Raw genomic sequence first — 26,667 nt, 5'->3', positions numbered from 1 at the left:
GAGCTGATCCTGCTCCTGATTGGAGGAGAGCAGCGTACTCAGCGTGTGGGCAGCCGAGTTGGGATTGGTGGAGGAGGACTATAAAGGAGGAGAGAGACAACATGCACCAGGAACATCTAAGGGGAACATCTACCTGAAGGAACACCTGTGCAGCCCCCGAGAGAGCCGGCCGGCGGTGTGCCGCTCCCCCGCGGAAGTGGGGAATGTGGCAGGGGGAACCGCCCTTCCACGGAGGTGGAAGGGACGGTAGCCAACCCGGGAAGAACCAGCAGCAAAGCCGGGGAGGGCCGAGCAGACAAAAGAACAGCGCAGGGTCCTGTGTCGTTCCTCCACGAAGACGGGGAGCGACACTGCGTCTTCCTGTATTTCTCCTTGACTACAGAAAGATGAATTTCCAGATTGATCAGATTAAGTATTCTCTTCCCTTCGTCAGTCACTGAGCCACAGCACACAACATTGAGTTATTCAATACAGCAAAGTGTTTCTACTATCTCCTTTCTTTACAACCCTGTCAGTGTATGCATTTCCAGGAACATGGATTGGTTACTTTTTTTTAATGAACATACAAGGTAGAAATGAATTCTTTGCATTCTTAATGTTCAGCCTATCCCTGCATAGTAGCACAAACTGCATTTTCTTAAGGATTTATCTATATTCTGCAAATAAGGATAAGGGTATTTGGTAGATGTGGAGTTTGACTCCCAGCAAGTTGAAATACAGTCTGAGGTCAAACATGCAGCTCCCTGTCCAATTTTGTTCAGATCCTTGACCTTCTGTCTTTTGCTGTAACACTCTATAGAATTTGTTTAAATCTCAGAGGGAAGAAAGAGTTGTCATCATCACTTGATAATGGATTGGTGCCTTTTATTCATCTTGATATATTATAACTCTTGTCTTCCAATGCTAAGAAAGAGACTACCAAGGGAAGAAATTAAGTCATTTGAGATACCGTACACAAACAAGAAAGGCAGACTGCTTTAAACTGATCGATTCTAATAGTTGTGAGCTTTCCAATAGACCACATGAGTAAACATGGGACTCTTCAAACTGGTTGGCTCTTAGAAAATATCACCCATTGAAATTATCTGGACCGGCACCGTGGCTCACTAGGCTAATCCTCCACCTGCAGCGCCAACACCCTGGGTTCTAGTCCTGGTTGCGGCACCAGATTCTGTCCTGGTTGCTCCTCTTCCAGTTCAGCCCTCTGGTGTGGCCCGGGAAGGCAGTGGAGGATGGCCCAAGTGCTTGGGCCCTGCAGCTGCATGGGAGACCAGGAGGAAGTACCTGGCTCCTGGCTTCAGATCAGCGCAGCATGCCAGCTGTAGCAGCCATTTTGGGGGGTGAACCAATGGAAGGAAGACCTTTCTCTTAGCCTCTCTCTCTCTCTCGCTGTCCAACTCTGCCTGTCAAAATTATCTGTATCTGCTAATTGTGTTCTTAAGTGTTTTCTATTTTGTATTCTTTCTTATGTAATGTATAATGTCTTTAATGATAGTAGTACCATTTCAACTACATATCATGTTTACATGGGAGAAAATATTACCAGGACTGATCTGGCAGAAGTAGCAGCAGATGCATAAGGAAAAGATCAGGGGTAGGAAAGTCAGAAGTGGGAATAAGTTTGGAAAGCAGGCCTTTGATTCTGTTTTTTTAAATTTTATTTTTTTGGTACAGATTGGTTTGAAAGGCAGAGAGATCTTCTACCTGCTGGTTCACTCCAGATGGCTAGAGCTGAGCCAATCTGGAGCCAGGAGCCAATAGCTTCCTCCAGGTCTTCCATGGGGATACAGGAACTCAAGCACTTGGGCCATCTTTCCCAGGTGCATTAGCAGGGAGCTGGATGAGAAGCAAGCAGCCGGGACTTGAACTGGCGCCAATATGGGATGCTGGAACTGCAAGCTGCAGCTTTATCTGCTGTCCACAGCACCATCCCCCATTCTGCATTTTTACAGGGTATTTTTTTCTCTATCTGCAGGACACTCCCTAGGACCTTCCAGGATAACCTCAGGAGGAAGCTGGCACCACGTGCAGTTTACCAAGCCAGACCACATTAAACGTGTTCTTGTCCCAGGTAAGGACTGACAGTAGTAAACCCATCGGTGGAAGGGAAATAGCACCAGATATTCTGTGTAGTGGGAGATTGCCAAGTTAGATTCTTCTCACTTCCTGTTAGCACTTTGTGGTTTTGACTTTCACTTTGTCTTCACTCCACTGAGAATTACTACCAGAGTTGGTCAATATTTATGATGAAAGTAAGTCCTAGTTCTGGGATGTGCTAGGGACAGTAAACAATTGAGATTTACAGTCATACTGGGAAAAGATGGAGGGTATACAGCTACTGAGATCGGGCACAATTTTAAAAATCTGCCGAACACTGGATTGCATATAACACATAATTCAATTAGGATTCAATTATGTGATCATAATTCAATTAGGATTGAATTATGTGATCCATTTGTATGGAGTTAGTACTACATTTATTGAGGACTTAAAGTAGCGATGATGAGTATAGAAATAACTTCTCATCCATGGCCTTAAATATATCACTGTATAATTCTACTTAGTTTCAAAAACTGGTCCAAAAAGCCAAACAATAGTGTTGTGAAAGCAAATGACCTTGCAAGTTACAAAAAGCTTTAATATTGTAGCCAGATACTTTAACAACAAATTCCATTATATTTAAACGTACTAACTTTCATAATACACCATATTTTGGATCAGCAAGAATTTTACTTTGACTATGTCTTCAAGCAAAATGAAGAAAATAGCATAATTATGTTGATACTAAATCCTTAGTCCAGCATTTCACCCCTGTTTATGTTGACTTCAAGGACAGGGCTTCACAAATACTATGTACCCCTCTAAGATAAACATGGGAATTTACCACGTGGTTATACTTGTGCTGCTTGTGCTACTCTTTAGCAGGGGCATGATAGTCTATCAATGAAAATCAGGAGATCAGAGACTCAAGGAATGGAAGGGCATGCTCATTGCTAAACACTTGGTGAGAACAGTCATATTCCAAATGAAAGAAGAAACTAATCAACCTCAAATCACTTATATCCAGAAATGCATCTTCCTTTAGAATCTAACTAACTATTGGAGGAGAAAATTTCCGTTCTCCCGTAGTTGCATTGACAGACTTAAGTGGCTGAGAGGCCTCCATAGCTCACTCCTGGACAGTGACATTCATGGTCTAAACAGTTGAACCTCATGTTTTAAATGTTAAAAACCGCATCTTAATAGCTGGGATAGGTCAAAGTTTCAATGGCAGACTTCATTGTGACAATTGCCTCCATTGTATTAAAGTAGGAAAGATATTAAATAGGGACAAAAGTCATTTTTCTCCTTAGTTGTTAGATATTTGAACTGCTATTGAATTTGACATGATCTGTAATATTAAAAGATTGGCGCAGAAGACAGAAATAGAAAATGAAACTACAAAATGGGGTTCAGCTGTAAAATGGAACATGTAAGCATGACACATATAAAAGCCAAGATTCTTGGATTTAAAAGTCAATGAAGTTAGAGGTGGATTTACAGCATACTGGCACAGCCAAAATATAGGATTTGGGTATTGGATCTGCAAAATGGAAAAAGTTAAACTGGTATCTGTGAGAACTTAAATTTCAAACTCTGTGTACTGAAGAGATGACCTAGCAATTTTGTCAAACTTGCCTGAAAGCTGTTAAGTGTCCAAAATCTGTTTCACACTCTTTTGTGTAACTCTTTAAGCCGACACTCGTGGTGCAATGTCGCTCCTATGAGAAAGCGATGCTTTCTCTCTGGTACACGCGCTTTAAAAGCTGCACATAAAATGTGTGAGCATGAGACCGTGCCCACCAAGCAAGCCAGTGGGCTGTGAATGCTGAGCACTTAAAAATCTGTAGGCCAATGCTATGACAAACATGACAGGGATTTCTGGAAACTGATTGTAGAGTTGGCTGCTTCAGAACCATTATCCATGGATTTCTAGAATTTCCTTACAAGCGGGAATATCTTGTAACACCTGAGAAAAAGGAGATGGCAGCTTCCCCCGAATAAATCCTGGTCTGCTTGCCTGGAGCACAGGTACCTAATGAACACCACTGCTCTCCCTGTTCAGTTTTGCTTCTCATCCGCCTCTTTCTAGTCGTGTACATTAGGAGGGAGGGAAGATAAGAGCGGATTGGTCAGGATGCCCATGAGGTACTTTGTGTTTGCTCTTTAAATCCAATGAAAATTGGGATCTAGGAGGGAACCACCAAAAGCTTGAATAAAAAAGGAATTAAGTTTATGGGACTGGAATATGTGGCGTAAGGCAAGCCTCTGTCTGAAGAGCCTGCTTCCAATATGAGAGCTGGTTTGAGTTCCGACTGCTAAACCTCCAATCCAGCTTCCTGCTGTTGTGGGTAGACATCGCATCATCAATTAGGCTTCTGTTGCATTAATAAGATGTGTTGCCAAAAATCCACTCAACATGGATTAAAGACCTAAATCTATGACCTGACACCATCAAATTATTAGAACATTGGAGAAACCCTGCAAGATACTGGCACTGGCAAAGACTTCTTGGAAAATACCCGGAGGCACAGGCAGTCAAAGCCAAAATTAACTATTGGGATTGTATCAAATTGAGAAGTTTCTGTACTGCAAAAGTCAGGAGAGTGAAGAGGAAACCGGCAGAATGGGAAAAAATATTTGCAAACTATGCAACTGATAAAGGGTTAATAACCAGAATCTACAAAGAGATCAAGAAACTCCACAACATCAAAACAAACAACCCACTTAAGAGATGGGCCAAGGACCTCAACAGACATTTTTCAAAAGAGGAAATCCAAATGGACAACAGACACATGAAAAATGTTCAGGATCACTTGCAATCAGGGAAATGCAAATCAAAACCACAATGAGGTTTCACCTCACCCCGGTTAGAATGGCTCACATTCAGAAATCTACCAACAACAGATGCTGGCGAGGATGTGGGGGAAAAGGGACACTAACCCACTGTTGGAAGGAATGCAAACTGGTTAAGCCACTATGGAAGTCTGGAGATTGCTCAGAAACCTGAATATAACCCTACCATTCAACCCAGCCACCCCACTCCTTGGAATTTACCCAAAGGAATTTAAATTGGCAAATAAGAGCTGCCTGCACCTCAATGTTTATTGCAGCTCAATTCACAATAGCTAAGACCTGGAACCAACCCAAATGCCCATCAACAGTAGGCTGGATAAAGAAATTATGGGACAAGTACTCTATAGAATACTCTACAGCAGTAAGCAATGAAATCCAGTCATTTGCAACAAAATGGGGGAATCTGGAAAACATCATGCTTCAATGCATGTTTTTCTTACAGGTTTCCTTACAGTTGTCTTGTTCCTTAGTTTAATGCAATCACACCTGGTGTGGAAGTCCTCAATTGTGTATTTCTTCCAATAACTTCTCATGGCTGAAAACAAGCATCTCCTTTACATTCAAAAATCACCTCTGGCATCTCTGGTTTAGTCTCCCTACCCAGTATTAAACTCCTCAGTTATCCTTATTCCTGGTGTGTACCTAAGTAGTGAGTCTGAGGATTCTTAGTCTTGTATAGAAAGTGAAAATATATCACTGTTTTCATACTGGGAATAATTAGAAGCTGAAGAAATATACTCATCTAACCAAGATCTAACCAGTGTCTATTCCATGCCAGAAACCATTAAGACACTGGAGAAGGTAGCATGAATGAAACCAAAGTCTCTGCCACCACACAAATGACATTCCATTGCAGAAGAGATGGATAACAAAGTCCATGAAATAATCGGTTAAGTGTTGCAAAGAGGGCTTGGAGGAAGGCAGAGTTAGTTATGAAGAGGATCAGGGTGGACCTTGCTAAAAGGGCTGCATTTGAATAGATTACCAAATGAGGTGAACAGGGAAGTCATCCCAATATCTTGGAAGACCCTGGAAAGACCAAGGAAAAAGCAGGTGTGTGTGTGTGTTGGGGGGGGGTGGTGTCCAGTGGTGGAAAGAACCAGTGGGGCTAGAATCCAGTGCTGAAAGAAGTCATCACTGTTCCAGAAACGAAGCAGTGATTGTTGGAGATGCAGAACTTGTGGAGACAAGCAGTTGAGTACCTCATAGGCCATTCCAGAATGTTCATCTCTGATGCCACTGGAATAGAATCTGAGACAACTACTTTTGACAGTGATGGCTGTGAGAAGTACTTCTGTTGAAGCTATAATTCAATTATTTCTGCAACTTAAGTTTAGCTGCACAGGTTATATAGCATACAAACATTGTTTCAGAAGTAGATTCCATTATGGTAACTCTGTCAGGCTGCAAACAACTACTTTGGATTCTAGAAACCAAAAGTTGAGTAAAATAGTTCCACTCAACCCACAGCATTTGCCTTGTGATTTAGAAATTGGACAAGAAGTAGGATGGATTACTATCTAGTTGAGATGCTATGAACATTAAAGATTCAACTAGTAATCAGGCACAATGAGAAATTTCAACTAATTGCTGGACTGCATAAATTCCTGTAAGAATTTTTCAAAACAAGTAAGTGGGAAATTTTGTTTTCATCTGTATGTTTTTAGTCTTCATTATGAGCAGTCATTTATTGCTCACAAAATTAAAACTGAATAAACTTAGCCATACTAATAGTACTAGGGCTATTAACGGTGTAATATAGTGACATCTTATACCTACCAGAGTCATGTGGTGCTTAATGATGGGGAAACATTCTGAGAAATGGGTTGCTGGGCAGTTCTGTCGTTACACAACATCAGACCTTCACAAACCTAAAGTGTAGGTCAGTCTCTTGACGTGGCCCCTTGATGCAATCGAGAGACTCGTCAGGAGATGTGTGAGGTTATTGCCAATACTACATTGTGACACTACTGTTCTATAGTAAGCAACTTTTTATAGGTAGGTGTCCACTTTAAAGTGATGAAAAGGTATAATCAAATGCAGAAACCAACAGAACTCGTTATCAAGTGTTATGTACTGCATGTAACTATGTATGCTATACCCATACCGCCAGCAGTGCTATAGGCTTATTGACATATCACAAACACATGAGTGAGTAATAAAGAACCTGCTGTGGCATTAAGATGGTCGTACCATCATTAGCTGACAGAAATTTCTGCTCCAATACAATTGTGTGAGTGGCCAGTATGGTATGTGCCCCCCACAGTTGACCACAATGTCATTACATGGATTACATGGCACACAAATGTGGTAGTAATATCTATTTAAAGTAGTAGGAAAAAAAGCAAGCTTAAACTCAGAGGTCAAGAAATTGTTGCTGTGTATCTGAAACAGAGTTGGTCTCAAATCCAGTCTTACATACTCTCAAGTCCATGCACTATGGAACACCATGTCTGTGTTAAGAAGTTAACACTGGTAAGCTTACAGATCAACCTGCAAAGCCGCCATAATGGGGAGGCACTTAATGCTACAATGACAACATGTGGCTTGCATGGGTGATGCATAGTAGGAACCAGTAAAATACTAGTTCCTTCACCACTTTGCCTCATAATTACTAGAAACACTTCTCATTTTAAAAACAGCAATGGAATACTGTGCCTGGGGTCTGTTGAAAGAAGACACTCTGTTTTTTGTAAATGTATTTACAACATTGTGCATCATTTTGGAGGGAAATGTACCCCCCTGTTGATGCTTGCTGTAATTCTCGCTACAACAATGGTACAGGTTGTACATTTCAATTGGTAATTTTAGAATACAAACATATCAATCAAGACTTGTACATATAATTTTGAAAGACCTAGTGTGCTATAGTGTCACCAAGGAATGTGTTTTCCAATGAAATGAAACACAGCTCTACATTAAATGCTGCTGAATACGTCGCTGTATTCCATCTGCTCCAACTCCTTGCTAGACTGGACTCCGACATGTATGAATTTGACAGTTCTCAACTCTTGGAATCTTAACCCAAATTCCAAAGTCTTTTTTTTTTTTTTTAGTAAATCTAAGACTATTTTTCTTAATGTTTCTTCTCTGCTTCCATCCCCCAATAACTTTGAGTCACAGCAGGTCAGATAATGTTTTTCTCCTATACATTATTAAAATACAGGAAAGTGCATAAATTATACCTGTGTCTGATACTGTCCTTGGAATCCATGTCATGGGATTAATTCATATTGAGATCTCTCTGACTACTCCAGTAGAACTAAATAGTCTTGGAATATATCCAAGTCTTTCTTGTATCAAATTTTGTGGTAGAGAACCTGATGTTGTGGCTATAGACAATACTGAATACATTTCTGGCCCCAGTAAAATAGCAACTTTAAATGTTAATTTGTTGCCTTACGACACTGCCACTTTTAGAGAGATTTCAAATATACTATCTCATTCTTCACAGCAGCCCTGTGTGATAGGGAGACTAGAAATTCCTGACATCTTACTCATGAGGACACAAAGATTCTAAAATAGTAAGCAACCTGTATGAGTCTGGACACCTAGAAGGACTTGAAGTTGACTCAAGTTGAAAATTTCTAATTCTTACTCGAGAGCTCTTACTACACATTAAGTCCAAGTGAGAAAGCTGAAGTGTGGTCACTTATACAGTCTTGGGTAAAATTGTAAGTAAAATGTTTTCTTGGGGGCCAAAAATACAAAGGAATCTAGAATTTTATTTTTTACTTTGCAATAGTTTTTTCTGCAACCATCCAAAGTTCCATTCTGCTGAACACATTTTGTAACTTATCTGGATGAATATTTTTTCAGAACTACCAAAAGTCGTAAATGTACATATAGATATACTCTAAAGAAATTTGCATGAAAGATACTAAATAATATAAAATTTATTTTAAAGACATGGTACTGACACAAGATTCGTGTGGAACAGTTCAAGAGCAGTCTCGAATGCATTAAAGAATTTTAATGTGCTCCAAAGGAAGTAGTTGAAATTTTTTAATTTAAACATGAGGTTAAAATTATCCATAGTTTTTTATCCACCTCATGACCATTAGTGAAACGTATTCCACATGAGGTAAAATTCAATTAAAATATATAGGCAAGTGTCTGCCATCTTGAGACTGCCGAGTATTGTTGTCCAAATTGTTCACCACACCACCCAATGACATATCTTCCTGAGTGAGCCAATGTTAATACCTTGGAACTGATTTTTTGGTTGGGAAAGAGTGGTGGTGGTTTGCATGTATGTGTTTTTTTTTTTTTATAAAGCAATACAAAAATCCCATAAAATGAGATTAAAGTGGCAAGTATTGTGACACAGTGGCTTTAAGCTACTGCTTGTGACACCTGCACCCCATATAGAGTGCCTGGGATTGAGTTATGCCTCGGTTTCTAGTCTACAGCTTCTGAAGTGCATTGGGCAGAAAGCTAGTCCCTACAACCCTTATGGGAGACCCAGGCTCCTGGCTTTGATCTGGCTCAACTCTGAGGATTTGGGGAATTAACCAGTAGATGGATGATTCTTTCTTGCCCTCTCTCTCTCTCTTCCCTGTGTCTCGCCTTTCAAATGTTTTGAAACATTGAGGTATTTTACCTTATAAATACATTTGAATGCTATACATCAAATGTCGTAAGATAGAAACTAGTAAAAACATTTACAACACAGAAGATAATCTCATGGGATTAGTATATGAATATGTTCACATACATAATAAAACCAAAGTTCACCAAAAAAAACCAATAATACCATTCATTATAAGTTAGGTTAATGCTAAAAGGTATACAAAAAATCAAATGTAAAAGGGCTCAAATACAATATAAACATTTGAAAACTTGATTGGGGCTACTTTAATAATCTGGTGTTTAGGACTTCTTTCCTAAATATTTTTTAAGCACCTAAAATCTTGAGTTTCTAAACTAATTACATTGAAATAGTTATATAATTTAAAGTTACTTGTGAAAGGTGCTTTATTAAAAACAAATATAGCTACAGATTGACTATCATATTCTCAATCTTGAGTATGAATTAAACCTCAAATGTTATAAAAAATTGTCAAAAGTACTGCTACTAGTAGTTTACATTTATAATAGAAGAACATGCTTAATTGCAAATAAGACATGAGTGAGAATGATTTCCCTATTGCAAATTTAAGGGGTCCACAGACAATTCAGAAGTTTTAGAGTTCTCTGAGCTTTTAGATAAGCTCAGAGGGGCATAATCTTGTGTGGGATTCAGACACCAGGTGAAAGAGGCGCCAGGAAATGAGCCAGGGGCCAGCTGAAGGAGCCTCACCCCATTCAGCATGGGATTTCCAGAGTCTACAGCGCTGTCCCCAGTCAGCCAGCCAAAGGTGGGGAAGAACATGGGAAGATGTGTGAGAAAATGTTATGGTCCGATCTTGGGAATGGTGGACGTGTTGTCTGTCTATATTCTCTAACTAGCACTCAGTCACACCAACACTCCCATCTGCAAGGCAGGACGGGAAATATAAGGATGCTGGGGAAAGAGGAGTTAATCAAATATTTCTGGACTTTTGAGCCTATAAAGGCTCCAAGTATAGCCTACAGCTATGTCTACTACTGAAATATCTGGGGCACTGTATAGGCAGTGTTATGTACCATATCACTTGTCAAAGTAACAATGTTGTTTTTGGTGGATACACTCAATGGGTAAATACCAGGGTGAGTAAGTTATTGTTGTGGAAATTGCACTTTAAAAGTTTTGAAGTGTAAACCATTATGATGAATTGAGTATTTGGAAATGTCCAGGCTTGTTAATCCATTCACTTAATTTCAGTGAGGAATTTCTTAGGATCATAGCATAAATTGAAGATGTATGCCCAAATTCTTTCTGTTTAAACAAAAGTGTGATATATAGGAGCTCAAAATTATCATTCACAATGAAATTGAAGTATATTCATATGATAGACTAGCCTAAGTTTCAATAAGTAATAACTGAGATTTTGTACTTGCTAGACACTGGTTCTCCTGTAGACATTAAGTCCTCCATAATGACTCCATGAGACACTTTACCTCACTTAGAGTATGTGGAAACTAAAGGTTAGCAAGGCTGAGTGTTTTTCTGTGGGTATTTTTTCAGCTCTGACTCATCTCTGCTGGTTGTTAGCTAAAACCCATCCTCTTCTGTAACAACAGAACCCCAGTTTTGTATGGAACCAAGAGGTGTTAAAAAAAAAAACCAAACCTTATAGTCACAGCCAACGTCAAGACTAAACTATGAGCAATGCAATTTAGGCAGAGCTGGCTGTTACAAAGGGAGAAACTAGCAGGAGCCTGTTCAGCCCTTTATTTTTCACATTTGTGCTTTTCTTAGTCTGCAAAATGACCATTGAAAGGTCTTGACCTATTCCTGGGGGCATCAACAAAATTAGCAGTCACCTTCTCCCACTCATTGCAACATAACTAGTAACCCACTGCTCTCTGAGAGCAAAAGACTGAAACACATTCTACAGGTTTCTGCTACCCCTGTCTGGGACAGCTGATGAGACTCTACTTACCCTAGATGCATGGGCTCACTGAGAACAACAAAATAATCGGATGGTCTGCTGCTGCTACTTGAAAATGCTACAGTACAGCAGAAAAACACAGGCAACAAGAGTCAGACGCCTGAAACAGGTGAAAATAAAAAGCAAGAGTACATACAACTCAATTCACAAAAGCTAAGATATGGAATCAACCAAGATATCCATCAACTGATGACTAGATAAAGAAAATGGGGTGTATGTGTGTACATATGTATACACACACACACATATAAATATACTTCAAAATACTACTCAGCCATTAAAAATGAAATCGTGTCTTTTGCAACAAAATGGATGCCATTGGAAACCATTACATTTAGTGAAATAAGCTAGTCCCCAAAACATTTTCTCTGAACAGTGGTAACTAATAGAATACAAGAAAGTATGAGTGACATTGACATTCCTGAGCTTTGATTATTGTTACAGACCTTGTCTACTATTTGAACAGTTTTTAACTATCTGTTGAATCCTTAGTGGAAGGTTAAGCTTATGATTATAAAATAAAGTATGTCATTGCAAAAATTAGAAGAAAAGATAAAAAAAAGGTGGGCACATGAGTGGCAGGGAAGAAGAAGGGAAATATCACTATGCTGCTAAATCTGCATATACAAAATAGCATGAAATTTGTTTACTATTGATAAACTTTTTAAAGGATGAAGGGGAGAGAGGAAAGTATCATATTCTTATGAAATTTATGAAATCTTTTTTCTATAAATTAAAGAAAATGTGATAATACACAACAGTAATGTGAATAAAAATCACATGATCATCTCAAGTGCAGAAAAAACATTTGACAAAATTTCAAGATAAACTTATGAAAGGAAGAGGCTATTTGCAAGCCACATACCTGATAAAGGATCAATATTCTAAATATATAAAGAGCTTCTATAAATAGCCACAATATTACAATATTACACTTAAAATGGAAAAATAGACGTAAAATAACCAAGAGTTGAAAGTGTGCTCAGTATCACTAATCGGCAAGAAAATGCAACTGCAATCCAAAATGAGATATTGATCATATTTTGGTGGCCAGTAAAAAAACCAAAAATGAACAAATCAGTGTTGGCAGAGAGGTAGATAAATTGTAAGTCTTGGGCACTGTTGGCTGGAATATAAAACAGTGCTGCCTCTACGGAAAACCATGGAGATTCCTCAAAAAATTAAAAATAGGAAACTTAAAAGTTCAATTTCTGGGTAAACATATCCAGAATAATCGGAAGCTGAATCTTAGCTATTTGCACACTCATGTTCACTGTAGCAATTATTCACAATAGCGCTAATGTCCACCAACAGATGCAAGAATAAATATATGCATACAACGAAATATTACTTAGTCTCAGTCCTTTCGAATGGGACATGAATGTAGTAAGTGTTATGCTAGGTGAAATAGTCCACACAAAAGGCAGACACTGTATGTTCCCAGTTATAGGAGGCAAACAAATTAGTGAAACTGATTGGAAGAGAAAGAATAATGGTGGTTTCCAGGGATAGGAGAAGGAAGAATTGGAGTTGGTATTCAAAGGGTATAAAGTTTCAGTTAAGCAACATGAAAACATCCCAGACATCTGTATAACACTGGGCTTGTAGTTACTCTAAGACAGTTGTTCTAAAATAAACACGAATGTACCACCTGGAGCACAAACTAAAACTTCATAGTCTCACATGTGACCTTTTTCTCCCAACAACCCATTTTTTTTGTTACCTCCTTGATTTCATTTTCATTAGGATATTATTAGGTATGCTGTTTCATAAACAATGTCTCCATATTCTCTCAGTTTTAGAAACCATTATCTACATATTAGTTTTTTTTTTTTAATTTTTGACAGGCAGAATGGACAGAGAGAGAGACAGAGAGAAAGGTCTTCCTTTGCCGTTGGTTCACCCTCCAATGGTTGCTGCGGCAGGTGCACTGCGCTGATCCAAAGCCGGGAGCCAAGTGCTTCTCCTGGTCTCCCATGCGGGTGCAGGGCCCAAGCACTTGGGCCATCCTCCACTGCACTCCGGGCCACAGCAGAGAGCTGGCCTGGAAGAGGGGCAACCGGGACAGAATCCGGCACCCCTACTGGGACTAGGACCTGCTGTGCCGGTGCCGCAAGGTGGAGGATTAGCCTATTGATCCACGGCGCCGGCCTACATATTAGTTTTCAATTAACTCTTTCAGTTGCTTTAAGTTGAAACAGCTCAGTAGGTTCTAAAATAGAAATAAACTAATGTCACATTTGAAGTGATAGTTCAATTCAAGTAAATATTCATGAAAATATTGAGCAAATTCTTACAGCTTCATATTACAGAAAAACCTAAATGAAATGTCTCTTCAGATTTAACTAGTATAAAATTGACCTGAATCCCATCATTAAATCTGAGGTAGTAAAAGTCAAAAGGAACTTTAGACAATAAGCTAGTTATGGAAAGAATCCAGATGTCCATCAACTGATGACTGGAGAAAGAAACCATGGTATATGTATATATAATGGAATGCTACTCAGTCATAAAAAATGAAATTCTGTCTTGTGCAACAAAATGGATGCAACTGGGAGCCATTATACTTAGTGAAATAAGCCAATTCCAAAAAGACAGATACCATATGTTTTCTCTGGTCTGCGGTAACAGAGTACCAAAAATACACTGTACAGGAGTGAAAATGCCATTTTGAAGTTTGATTGTTTACAGCCTTTGTCTCTACTGCTGAGGAACACTTTTTTTCTTGCTATTTGTTAAACTCTTTAGGGTTAATCTTATGATTATAAAGTAAACTGAAAGCAATTGTGGTAAAAATATGAGAGGGAATAGAGGAAGGGTGGGGGCATGAGCAGCAGAGAGGGGAAAGGTGGGAAGTAGCACTATGATCTAAAACTTTGATATACATGAAACTTATACCTGAAGAACTTCAAAAAACAACAAATGGGATTTTTTAAATTCAGAATGCTTGAACAATTACAAAATGGGCAGCATAGGGTTGGGTATTATAGATGGTGACAGGAGATTGAAAATAATGAAGATAATGGTCTCTGTCTAAAGAGATTATATTATGACAGAGGAGAGACAAATGTTACAAATAACAGATTCAAGATGAAGAGGCACAAGACAGGAAGCTGGAGAGGTGAGGGGCCAGATCTGTCACATGAGGGGTTTAAACCTTGTTCTCCAAGTCACTGAAAGGCATTGCCGGGTGATAAGAACGGGGAAGTTATGCAAAGCTGCACTTCCAAAAGCATCCGCTGAGGATTGATGAGGGGGTGGACAAGGCTGTTTGTAAAGGAAATCACAAACTCCCAGAGTTGCCCAAAGAGAGGATGAAGGCCTAGTGTGACAACGGTGTGGCCAAACAATAGCTATATTGCAGTGCGCAACTAACGTTAATCCCCAGCGCTGCCTGAGATAGTTCCTGAGCCAAGTCTAACTGGCTAAACACTATACATGCCAATCTCCTTTATTTCTCAGAACTCTCTCTATGGCAGGTACTATTAAATTCCCGTCTTACAAATGAAGAAACGGTGACTCAGGGTTGGAGACTGTTTCCCTGGCACACTGACCTGATTAACTAAAGTGGTCAGGACCTGACTACCTCTCGTGTTCTGGCTGCACTTTGAGCCAGTGTGTTGGAAAGCCTATGCTTAAAAGTGCACTTGGTTTCAAACGACAATGGCATCAGAGCTGAACAGGCAAGGGACGCTTTATCCAAGACTCCTGCAGTAGGAAAGAGGTTGAACCCAAGTTTTTTAAGACAAAAGGTGGAAGGGTCTTTTTTTCAAACATACATATTTCACATGCACAAGGCGGGGCTTGGTGGAGGGAGAGGAGAGAGAGAGTTTCTATGCAGTGATCTTGGGGCTGGGCAAAGCGGAATCTAGGTCTCATGGGTGTGGCAGGCACTCAGCTGCTTTCCCAGGCATGCCAGCAGGGAGCTAGATTGGAAATGAAGCAGCTGCAACTGAAACCAGTGCTCCCCCAGATATAGGATGCCAGCAGTGGGCTTAACCCACCACTCCAAGCCCTGAAGGGTCTGTTAAATGCCAGGTAAGCTAGTGAAAGACACTGGTAGATAGAGACGCATGGTTCCCAGGCTCTTTAGAAAAAACATTCCTGAGTTATAAAACTAGCCAGAGGCTGGGGAGATATTTACATCTCAAAGAAAACTTTCTAGGGTAAGTGCTCTAAGAAAAGGGAGCTGGCGTTAGGAGATGCTGGTGTAAAGTTCAGTGAAGGTGAGGGGAAGGCTAAGGTAGTCTGGATCCCCAATGCTGAAGGATGGAATGTAGTAAAAATAACATAACTAAGCCTTAGTTTTACTTACACGCTATTCTGATGGAATCAATTCTAAGTCACTGATATAGCCACGTGTAACTTGATATGTGTGAGTGTGTATTGTAAGTTCATAAACCACATATTGCACAATCTACCTCTTCAAAGTCAATTTTATATTTAACATTAAAAATACCATTTAGTAGATGACCCAGATGATTCAATAGCAGCATGGATTATAGTCAGTATCTCTTGAGTATTTTTCACGCGCTGGATATTTCACCAATTTTTTTTGTCACACTCCTACAAGTCCTCCTAGGAGGTAGTATGATAACCTTCATTTCATAGACAAGGAAACAGGTCATACTTTGTAGTTTGAGCCATATGTAGGACTTGCTACATACTCACCAGTCTGGGGATAAAACAGTGTGTTCAAAGACTAGCATTGCAAGATGACGACAGCGGGGCATTATAGCAAATGTAAGACCTTCTAAGCACAGGGCGCTGTGTGACTGCGCAAGGCGAACACCAGGAAGCCAGCTCTGCCTGCCCTTCAGGTTGTGCTGTAACCTTTAGGATAGACTGTCTCTCCAGTACCTTACTGAATAGTGAAGTTCCTGGGGGTGCCCAGAGTTCTTAAGTACTTATCAATGGACTTGAAATACTGTTTGGAGTGCCTGGAAGAAAGACCCTTTTTGATAGACAGGGTCTGAGTGTTTAATCCTCACAGCTTCTCCGTGCGATATGAGGACTTGAAACTCGTTACTGAGTTTTGGTCTGAAAATAGCCAATGCCCAGAACAAAGGAGGTTCTTAAAGCACAAAGGGGAACTCTTGATATATGGAGCCACAGCACATAGGCTAGCATTTATTACATAAATATAAAATTCTGATAGCAGGTGTTACTTAAAACTGAATTTGGATGACAGTGCAATTCTCAGGTGACAAGGGACATTAGAAATATGAATAAATGATTGTTTGTCTTTCCCTTTAGTGAAAGGTGAAAGTAACAATAGTACTGAGGCTACTACAAGAAGGTAATGTGAGTACTGCACAAAGAAGAGCTGTTTCACAGTGAAGCACAGCTGAGATGAAGACATTTTCTAGAGGACAACTTTGCTGTTCCCAGGAGGTGAACACTGTCCAGTGACTGCTATTACTCTGACACATGACGGGGAACTGGGTAACGTCTCATTGTCAACCACAGTGATGGGAAGGAGCAGGTTAAGATTCCATTACAAGGAAGGTATTTCCATTAATGAAAACCTGTTTCACTTTTGGTAGAGTTGGAACCAAAATTAAGCTAAATGTACATACAGTGATTCCTATGTGAATAGAAAGATTACATATACAGGTTTTTTACTTTCATATTGGTAAGACCAGTGTACCTAAAAATACTCATGAATTATTTTTAAAAATACTTATTAAAGGATCTCTTGATCTTGCTCTTCCTTTATCTGCTCACTCAGCAAAGGTACCAGGAACTCCATCCTGGTCTACCACAAGGTGGCAGTGGTCCAATGATAGCTTGGGCTGTCCTGCTGCCTTCCCAGGCACATGGGTAGGAAGTTGAGTTGGAAGCAGAGCAACCAGATCTCTGATATGGGATGCCATTGTCAGAAGCAGTGACTTAACGCTCTGTGTCACAATACCGACCCCTCATAACCAAAGATTTTTCACTGGGGTTAGACTAGGGGCTAGTACTACTGAGGAAACAAATTCATTGATACGTGGTATTTTTGTCATCTTTTAAAAAGTGACTAGTTTTTCTTTGTCAATGACATGTAAGCATATTTTTAATATAATTATTAACATTTATTTCTTCAAAAGCAACTCTTACATACTAAAAAATAACTTTATTGGGGTAAACTTGACTATAAAATAAAACACAGATTAGAAGTGTAGGATGTGAGTTTTGAAATATCCTTCTGTGAAAACATGGCTAAATCAAGATAGTGAACATATCTGTTAGCCTTCAGAAGTTACTGTTGGCTCCTTCGTCATTTCTTCTCGCTGAGCCTCCACTGCCTGTCTACCAGGCAACCACCAATCTCCCTTCTGTTATTCTGTATGACTTTGCATTCTTCTAGACTCTGTCAATGGGATTGTACAGCAGGTTTTCCTTACTCAGCATAATAACTAACTTAGCTTTGCAAAAATGTTTTAATTACATTAGTTAAAGGCTTTATGCTCCACTTAAATAGTTCAACAAATAATAAAGCAAAAAGACCATGGTTCAGCAAGACTATAGACAAGGAATATAAACAAGAATCAAATGGGAAGATGTTCAACTTCATCCTATAAATTTCAAAAACTCACATCATTAAAACTATAGTAATACATAATTAGATGTTTTGTCAAACTTTAAAACCTATTTACAGCAAGACTGATAAAGGCATTTCCTTTATTTGTGGCCCAAAATTTTAGAAAAAATAAAAGGGAGAACAGGCAGTAGTTGTCTTCCTGTGTCTGCTTATTTCCCTCAACATGATGTCCTGTAGAGGTAACAATTTTGATGCAAATAATAGAATTTCATCTTTTATAGATGGAAAATATTCAGTTGTACTTATCACATTTTCTTTATTAATCTGATAATGGACACTTTGGTTGATTCCATATTTTGTCCATGGTGAACAATGCTGCTATAAACATGCTAGTGCAGGTATCTTTGATACAATATATTTGTCTTTTGGGTATATATCTAGTAGTGGGATTTCAGCATCATTCTGAAATTCTTCCTCATTGTCACCTATATCAATAATTCATTCCTTTTTAATTCTGAAGAGTATTCTATTGTGAGCATGTACCACAATTTTCTTATCTGTTCACTGGTGGATGGACAATTTGTGCTATTTCCAATTTGGGGCTATTACAAAGAACTTTGCACAAATATTTGCATAGAACTCTTTGGACAACTGACTACATAAAGAAGGGTGTGTGTGTGTGTGTGTGTGTACCCACATACTGTAGAATACTACTTAGCGGTGGTTAAAAATAAACAAAAATGAAATTGTGTCCTGTGTACCACAATGGATGAAACTGGAAACCACTATACTTAGTGAAATAAGGCAGTCCTAAAAAGACAGTTATGTTTTCACTGATCTGTGGTAACTAAGAGTATATAAAATGTGTATCTGAGTACAAATGATATTTTAAGGACTCAATGACCACTTACAGTCCTTGTCTTGACTATTGAGGAACAGTGTTTGTTTTCTTCATATTATTTGTTGAACTCTTTACTTGGTGTAGGGTTAATCTTATGAGTATAAAGTAAACTGAAATAAGTTTTTGTAAAAATTGAAAGTGGGAATAAGAGAGGGAAGAAGGGTTACAGTGTGGGCAGGAAGGAGGATAAAGTGGGAAGTATTGCTATATTCCTAAATCTGAACATATGAAATTTGTATACCTTAAATAAAACTTAAAACCAGAAGGTCTTTGGATAGATATATTTAATTCTCAGGGAAATATGTAGAGATGGAAGGATTGGATCACTTGATGTATACTTAAACATTTTTAAAACTACCAAACTACTCAAGCGTTTGAATAAATTTTTCTTATTAATACATAGAGAATAAGTTCCACACATTTTGTAAGTACAGTTCCAAGAAGATAATTTTTTTAACCAGCAGTGTATGAGTTTCAATTTCTCTCAACATCTATCATAAATAGTCCATATCTCTTATGCTATCTTTATACAGAGATATCTCAGTGTTCATAGCAGATACTAATTTTTATTGGAGATATAAAGCATAGCTCACTTGAAGACATGGGAAGGCAGAGGTATGGGCTAACATTTCAAAGGCATCTTTAAAAATTGGACAGCTTTCTGTGATCGTTCTTGTTATCAGTAGCCATAATAAAAATGATTCAAAAATGTAACTTTATTACATAATGCTATAAACAGATATTACTTATAAATATACAAGTTACAAATAAGTCTGAGAATGTTTTCGTTCAACATTCATCAATTTCTCAGGAAATAGGAATATAACTCAGGTGGTTCTAACACATCAGCTGAGTGAGTGTCCCCGTGTCATGGGCCCTTTTGCTTAGTTTAGGGTAGCATTTTTCCCTCTTAACCATATTTGTATATGACTTGAAGCGATCCTGAGCACACTGCATCACTAGACCGATCAATAATTTTAATTTGGCTACCATCAGAGTAGAGTGTGTGTTTGTCAAGATATAATATAGGTATCAGCTCTCAAAGCTTGCAGGTAATGAGGATAGCACTCCTCGGGGTCAGAAACTATATCTAGTCTATTTGGCTCTTACTGACCTGAGAAACATGAATTGACTCAGAAATGTATTCCTGGGGGTGCTATTCAAAACCCAACTCCAGTTTCAGCCCTTAGAGCTATGAAAGGCGCCTGAAGATAGAGACCCTCTGAATGGCACAGAGAAGGACTTGGAGACCCTCATCTTCTGTTAGAAACAATAGATCCCAGATTCCCTTTTTATAACTGAAATTGCATGATAAAACCCCATTTCCCATCACTTAACTTTGTTATTATAGAACATAATCATAGATCCATATAATCTTACAAATGGAAGATAATTAATATATGCTGAAAAGTTTCATTTTGCTTGAGAGTATTTGCTAGATAGAAAGTCCTTACTACTAATGAGAGAAGGGTATAGAAAATTGTCAAAGAATTTGTCCCAGGCAATGCTATCTTGTGAATGGGGGTAATAGCCATATCCTAATTGAGTGCTAGCTCCAAAACATGAGTTAAGTGTTGTCCCCAGCGAACCTGGTAGCTTTGCTTAGATTAAGCAAGTCGGGATGTAGCTACAGTTGTTCCAGTGACTCCCTAACTATCTACCTGTCTTAATGGCTAATTTCACACCAACTCTTGCTTTGATCTATCGCAAATCAACTTCATTCCAGATAGATGGTCCCAGTAAAATCAACAAATGCCATTAAATCCTAGTCTGGTTGACGATGCAAAGACTGGGGAAACTCCAGCAAACCAAAAAGGAAATATGTACATGTGCAGACGTCTATCTGGTGAATAGTGTCTGCGTGTGAAATATCCAAATCCTCACTGCATGCCTACTGTCAGAATCTATTGGCAATGTGATTACTGAGCCTCTGCATTTGGGAAGCTTCACTCTTTTTCTCTAGTAGTTTTAAAAATATCTTACTCCTACCTTTCAAGCAATCCTCAAAGCTGTCAATTTTCTGATATGCACTTCTTTTTCCAAACGTCTACATTACTGATGGAACTTGATAATTCAAATAAAATATAGCTAGCATACTACTCTAAGAGTACTTTCAACTTAACCAATCTGGTTTATGAATTTTTAAGCCATCAATTTGTTTTTCTTACTACAATTAAAATTGCCAGTTGCCAGAGGACAAACTGAAAATCAGAAAAACAAACATGTAATACTTGTGACATAGAATTCAGATCATTTATACTGTTCACAAAATAACCACAAAACTACCATTGTTATAATTGGCTCATCAAGAGCTAGGGAGATTAAAAGAATTACTAGGGAACTGGCATTATGGCACAGCAGAGTAAACCTCCACTTGTGACACTGGCATCTCACATCAGAGTCAGTTTGAATCCCACTACTTAGCTTCCAACCTGCCTCCAGATAGTTGTGCCTAGGAAGGTAGCAGAGGATGGCCCAAGTGCCTGGACTGCTCTCAGCCCTGTGGATAAGCAGGATTGAGTTCATAGCTCCTGATTTAAACTGCCCCAACCCTAACCGTTGTGGCCATCTGGGGAGTGAACCAGCAGATAGAAGATCTCGTTCATCTCTTGCTCTCTGCTTTGTCACCCTGCCTTTCAAATAAGTCTTTGAAAATTAGAGAATTATTAGCTCATGATAGCAAGAGTTGTTTGCAGAAGATGCTATGTTTCCCTCTATCCTCTGACAGGCAGTTGAAAGGCCACTTTTTTTCTGTATCTTTCTGTACTTTTCAGAATGAAATGAGAATATTGCATTCAATACCTCACTGTTGGTGTGTTACACTAGGGCTTCATCTGTTCTGTGTGTTGACCCTGAACTAAACTGACGACCATATCCACATTAGCAAGTCCTCTCAGTTCTTATTGCCAAGTATTCTCTGAATTGGAACCCTTTTCTTTCTTCATCCCTAACCCTCTATCCATTGTATATTATTTCTCTCCTAGACTATGTTTGTTGTCTCTTAACTGATCTCCCAGATTGCATTCAAGATCCCAAATACACTTTTACCTGATAGCAAAAAGAACAACTTAATAGGAAACCTGAGAACGCACTACCTTGATTAAACTTCCTGGTAGCTTACAATACCCATGGACTTAAAATGCAATTCTTGCTTTTATCTCCTTAGTCCTGCACCATCCGTTCTCTGCCTCCTCCGGGGTGCTCATCTCCTTCCACTTTGCCCACTGACTGCACTCCAGCCACACTGGCCTTCAGTTTCTGAACCAAAGTCGGCCTACTTCTAATTCAGGCCCTGGACTCCATGGTGCCAGATCTCTACATTCTCCCCACTGAGAATTCCTCATTCTTATTCCTCCCATTGCGCATTAGTTGCTCTCTAGAACTTCCCAATTGTCTAGAATTATGCTGTGCATCTGTGTACTTGGTCATAGTCAATCTTCCCAGCTGGAACATGAGCTTCTGGAGTGACCTCTCTGTTAGTCACTCCTGTCCTTTCAACTCCATTGCTCCCTTCTCGTTCAGATGAGTGCTCGCCACACAGACCATCCAAGATAGATCAGCTAAATGGAAGAATCAAAGCGCAGCATATGAAGTAGTATTACTAAATCAATCATTTACATCTCCCCAAAGGCATTTTTCTAGAAATGCTCCTATAAATTCCAACAAAAGATTAAACTCATACATGTTGTAGAAAACATGTTTACCACAAAAGAGGGACACATACACCTTGCATAAGCAACTTCAAGTATTCTCTATAAAAATCATGAAAGCACATCTTGTTCACTGAGTAAGGATCCATAGATCAAACAAGCACCAGGCAAATACTTTAATATCCCCTCCTAGTCTGAGCATGGTAGCTGAAGTATCATGAAGAGAATGTTTGTGTCTGAAAATATAATTGTACTGATGAGAATACTCATGAAATACAAATGATGAAAGGTATTTAATTATGCAACGAATTTTGTAATATCGACTGAGTTACACATCATTACTGGACATGTCAGCATCAACCCTCTCAAAACGGCTTGGTCACTTTATGAAGGAGCGTTTTAAAATTGTTGTTTAGCAGTGACATTACTATGGTCCAATTGCTTTTCTTTTTAACGTGACAAAGAATAAGGAACAAACACTATTGCTGCCGAATGCCATAACACTGAGTTGTACAAATTGTGATTGAGGAAAATGAAAAGGTTTATACTTAAAAAAAAAAAAAAAACAAAAAACAAAACTTCAAATGGAATAAATTATTCATGAAGCCTTCAAAAAAAAAACAAACAAGCAAACAAAAAATATCGACTGAGTTACAAGAATTCTGAGAATGGTAGGAGTGGACATCTAACTCCACAGTTAACACACTGGTTAAGATGCTCAAGTCCCATATCAAAGAGCCTGGGTTTGAGTCCTCGTTCCAGCTCCTGATCTCGATTCCTGTTGATTCAGACCTTGGAAGGCAGCAACAATGGATACAATGGTTGCATGCTTGCCACAGACATAGGAGACCTGGATTGAGTTCTGGTTCCCAGCTTCAGCTTGGCCCAGTCCCAGCTGTTAGGAGCATGTAGGGAGTGAACCAGTGAATGGGAGTGCATACTGTCTCTCTCTCCCTCTCTCAAATATTTTTTAAAACTTAGAAAACGGTAAAGCTAAAAGCAAAGCAGACATAGAAGAAATCGTAGCACAGGAATACCTTGCCATGGAATTTTTCAAATAAGGAGCTCTTATAAGTTGGTTCATAGATCTTGAACACAAGCTGCTTAGAATGACCAGCTGGGTTGTCTGACACACCTTTCCTCAGGAAATATGGTAGAAGTCTTTAAAAAGAGCGTTGTAGACCTGGAAGGGGATGGCTATGTAAAAGATGTGGCTGAAAATAACCAAGTCCATATTTAGAATAATATTTCAACACATATTTAAATTAATGCTTGTGGAGTTTGTCCTTTATCTCTACATAAGATCTGTCAACATTGGAAAAAGCTGCGTATTTTACAAAACCTAAGTAACAGTGGCTTCACTAAGATGAATAAGTGACTTTATTCTTCATGCAGAAGAAATTCAGGGGCAAGTTTTCCTGAACTTCCATGCTCACTCAGTTTCACCAGAGAACCAGGTCCATTTCATTTTTTGGCTCTGTATTTTTAGAACATGGTTTATAACTTCAGGTTATATTGTGGTCTCAATGGCAGCTTCAGCTCCAGCTACTATATCCATATTCCGGACAGCAATAAGGAAGAAAAAAATGCAAAGGGACATCCTTCCCAGCTAAGTAACTTTTTGGAAAACTTGTCCCTGGATTTCTGCTTATGTTTTATTTAACACCAGTATTTAAAAGGAATAATGGTAACTGTGGTTCAATCTGAACATATTGATATCTCAATGGTATAGAGTCTTTTTAGTAAGAAAAAGAGGGGGCGGTGCTATGGCATGGTGGGTAAAGCCATTGCCTGCAATGCCAGCATCCCACGTAGGCACCGGTTTGTGTCCTGACTGCTCCACTTCTGATCTAGCTTCCTGCTGTAATGGTGTGGGAAAAGCAACAGAAGATGGCCCGAGTGCTTGGGGCCCCTGTGCCATCCACATGGGAGACCAGGATGAAGCTCCTGGCTTCAGCCTGGCTCAGCCCTGGCTGTTGCAGCCATCTGGGGAGTGAACCAGTAGATGAAAGATAGCTCTCTCCCTCTCCCTCTCTACAACTCTGACTTTCAAACAAATCTTACTTTATGAGTTGATATTTAGCATGCAGCATTTACTACTACTCTGCAAATACTAACAAACTACCAAAAACATACAGGAAGAAGTAAAGTATGAGTTCCACAAAAATACTGGTTTTTTTTTTTGTTCATTTCATTATCTCTACCTTTCATAGTACCTAAATCTCAGCAGAATATGCAATTCTAATAAATTAGTACACAAATGAATGTCTGGTGCCATATGAGTCTGTACTTTAATTAGGGGATAGCTAGACAGACTGTCTCTGCCATTGTTCTGGAGTGGGCCATTACTTTTAATCATTTGATGGTGCCACCCCCTGGAGTCTCATCTTTGTTCTTTATCAGAATCATCCAATCTAGTTCTTGTCAATTGTCTGCTTTACCATGTGAAGCATAGTGATCTAAATGGTATTTTGTTTAAACTTTTGATGTCTTAGAAGTTGAGTATTCACTAACTGATTCTATAATATAAAAGGCTATTGCTGTCTCTCTTTTCCAATGCACATATATAGGCAAATGCTGCAATTTCAATGGACTAAGCTTTCCAACTCGGGCAGCCAGCCTACTACAAGGGAAATTTCAAAAGCCTTCTCTTTGATGTAATGATTTTGACAAGCAGAGAACAATATTCCTCTTGTACCCAAAAATCGTGGGTCAAAATTTTCTTCCTGTTTTAATTACCTGCCAGCAGCAAGGATGAGAAGTCTGCTTTCCCCTAAAGTTTTTTTTTTTCACTTCATGCCTACTTCTATGCAAATTAAAGAAAAAGCACCTAGGTACTGCTCTAGAGAACTGTCTATATTTACTTTTTGTCCCTGGGCTTTCTATTCCTGAAATGGCTGTGATAGCTGGGATTTTCCCCTTTATTCCTCATGTTTTTCTATCCTTTAAATTCTGTTCAAGTAATCAGAATAAAGACAACTGGTGTCCACATGTAGTGATAAATCTAAGACCTGGACAAACTGGCAATGGTTCAGCATAGAAACATCACAGTATCACAGTACTGAACCCACAGAAACTAGACTTCTTTTACACATTAGATGATAAACTTCTCATGAATTCAGAAGCATGAAAATAGTGAAGAATCTGAGGAAAAAAAGGTCAATAAGAGTGGAGGTAATTATGAGAAAGAGGGAACATAAAGGAGGTGAGTGAGGACCTATATAAAGCCGACCTCAAGGTACTAGCTGTCAAGGTAGGGATAAGAAGCATAGGAATACAAGAGAATGACTACTTGGTGAATTAAAAAGAAATACACCTACTCACTCCATCCCAGTTTTCTATGGATGCTATTTGCTGGTTGGGGGAAGGTTTTTGTTTTGACTAAAATCTTAGCAGTTTTTCTACTCCACTGCATTGTGATTAGAAAGAAACTTGAAGGAAATTTTAAGATTTGGGGTTTCCGGCAAAATGGCGGAATAGGAAGGGAGCACACTGATAGTCTGGGGAGAAATAGTTTAATAAAAGTGGAGATACTGCAGGTTCAAGGAAGAGTAGGGGAGGAAACAGCAGAAGAAACTCTTCCGGAACGCGTGACTCACAGCGGACCTGCGTGGAGAGCGTGGGAGCCCACAGTTCGGGACACCAGCGGCAGACTCAACACACCAGCGCTGGAACGCGAGGTGAGCCGAACCTCAATAGCCCGAGACACCGGCAGGCAAGCGGAGAGAGGAGACTAGAGGGAACGACCCCCGGGGGGGGAAGTTCACAAGGCTAACTGGAAGAGAGAGAGAGAGAGAAAAAAAAAAGGGTGACTAGTACGGACACGGGTTTCTCTCTCTCCGCTCACCTCTCAAGGGCGAGCAAGACAAAGAGCAGGCGCCATCTTGGACATACGTCATAAGCAGAGCGACCTCAGGTCTGCACCGGCCCTGAGCCTAGCAGAAAAACCTGACTCTGGGCAGGGCGAATTAACAGGAGATTAGGACCCAGTAAATTTGTGGTGCTACTGAACTTGAGACTGTGAAAAAAGAGACGGTGGGGGAGAGAACTCACGGAATTCACGTGAGCACTCTCCAGAGACGCTACAATTCCGTAACTTTGGCAACCCAGTGGGAGGCTGAAGGAGAATTTGAGCCCACTCTGAGGGCTGAACAGATT

General features: G+C 39.4%; 1 long non-coding RNA gene across 1 annotated transcript in view; it reads left to right on the top strand.

Moving 5' to 3' along the window:
* LOC138845134 (uncharacterized) overlaps positions 1-26,667 on the top strand; it is a 183,472-nt gene that overhangs the window by 67,373 nt on the left and 89,432 nt on the right. Inside the window, exon 2 of the long non-coding RNA XR_011381864.2 lies at positions 1,976-2,071. This is a non-coding gene — a long non-coding RNA (uncharacterized LOC138845134). The remainder of the gene's footprint in view (positions 1-1,975; positions 2,072-26,667) is intronic.

This window comes from Oryctolagus cuniculus, chromosome 14 (assembly GCF_051225735.1).
Source record: "Oryctolagus cuniculus isolate XC-2025 breed Fujian yellow rabbit chromosome 14, ASM5122573v1, whole genome shotgun sequence".
NCBI classification, from domain to species: domain Eukaryota; kingdom Metazoa; phylum Chordata; class Mammalia; order Lagomorpha; family Leporidae; genus Oryctolagus; species Oryctolagus cuniculus.
The sequence above is the reverse complement of the archived record's forward strand: the minus strand, read 5'-3'. Positions and strand labels throughout refer to the sequence as shown.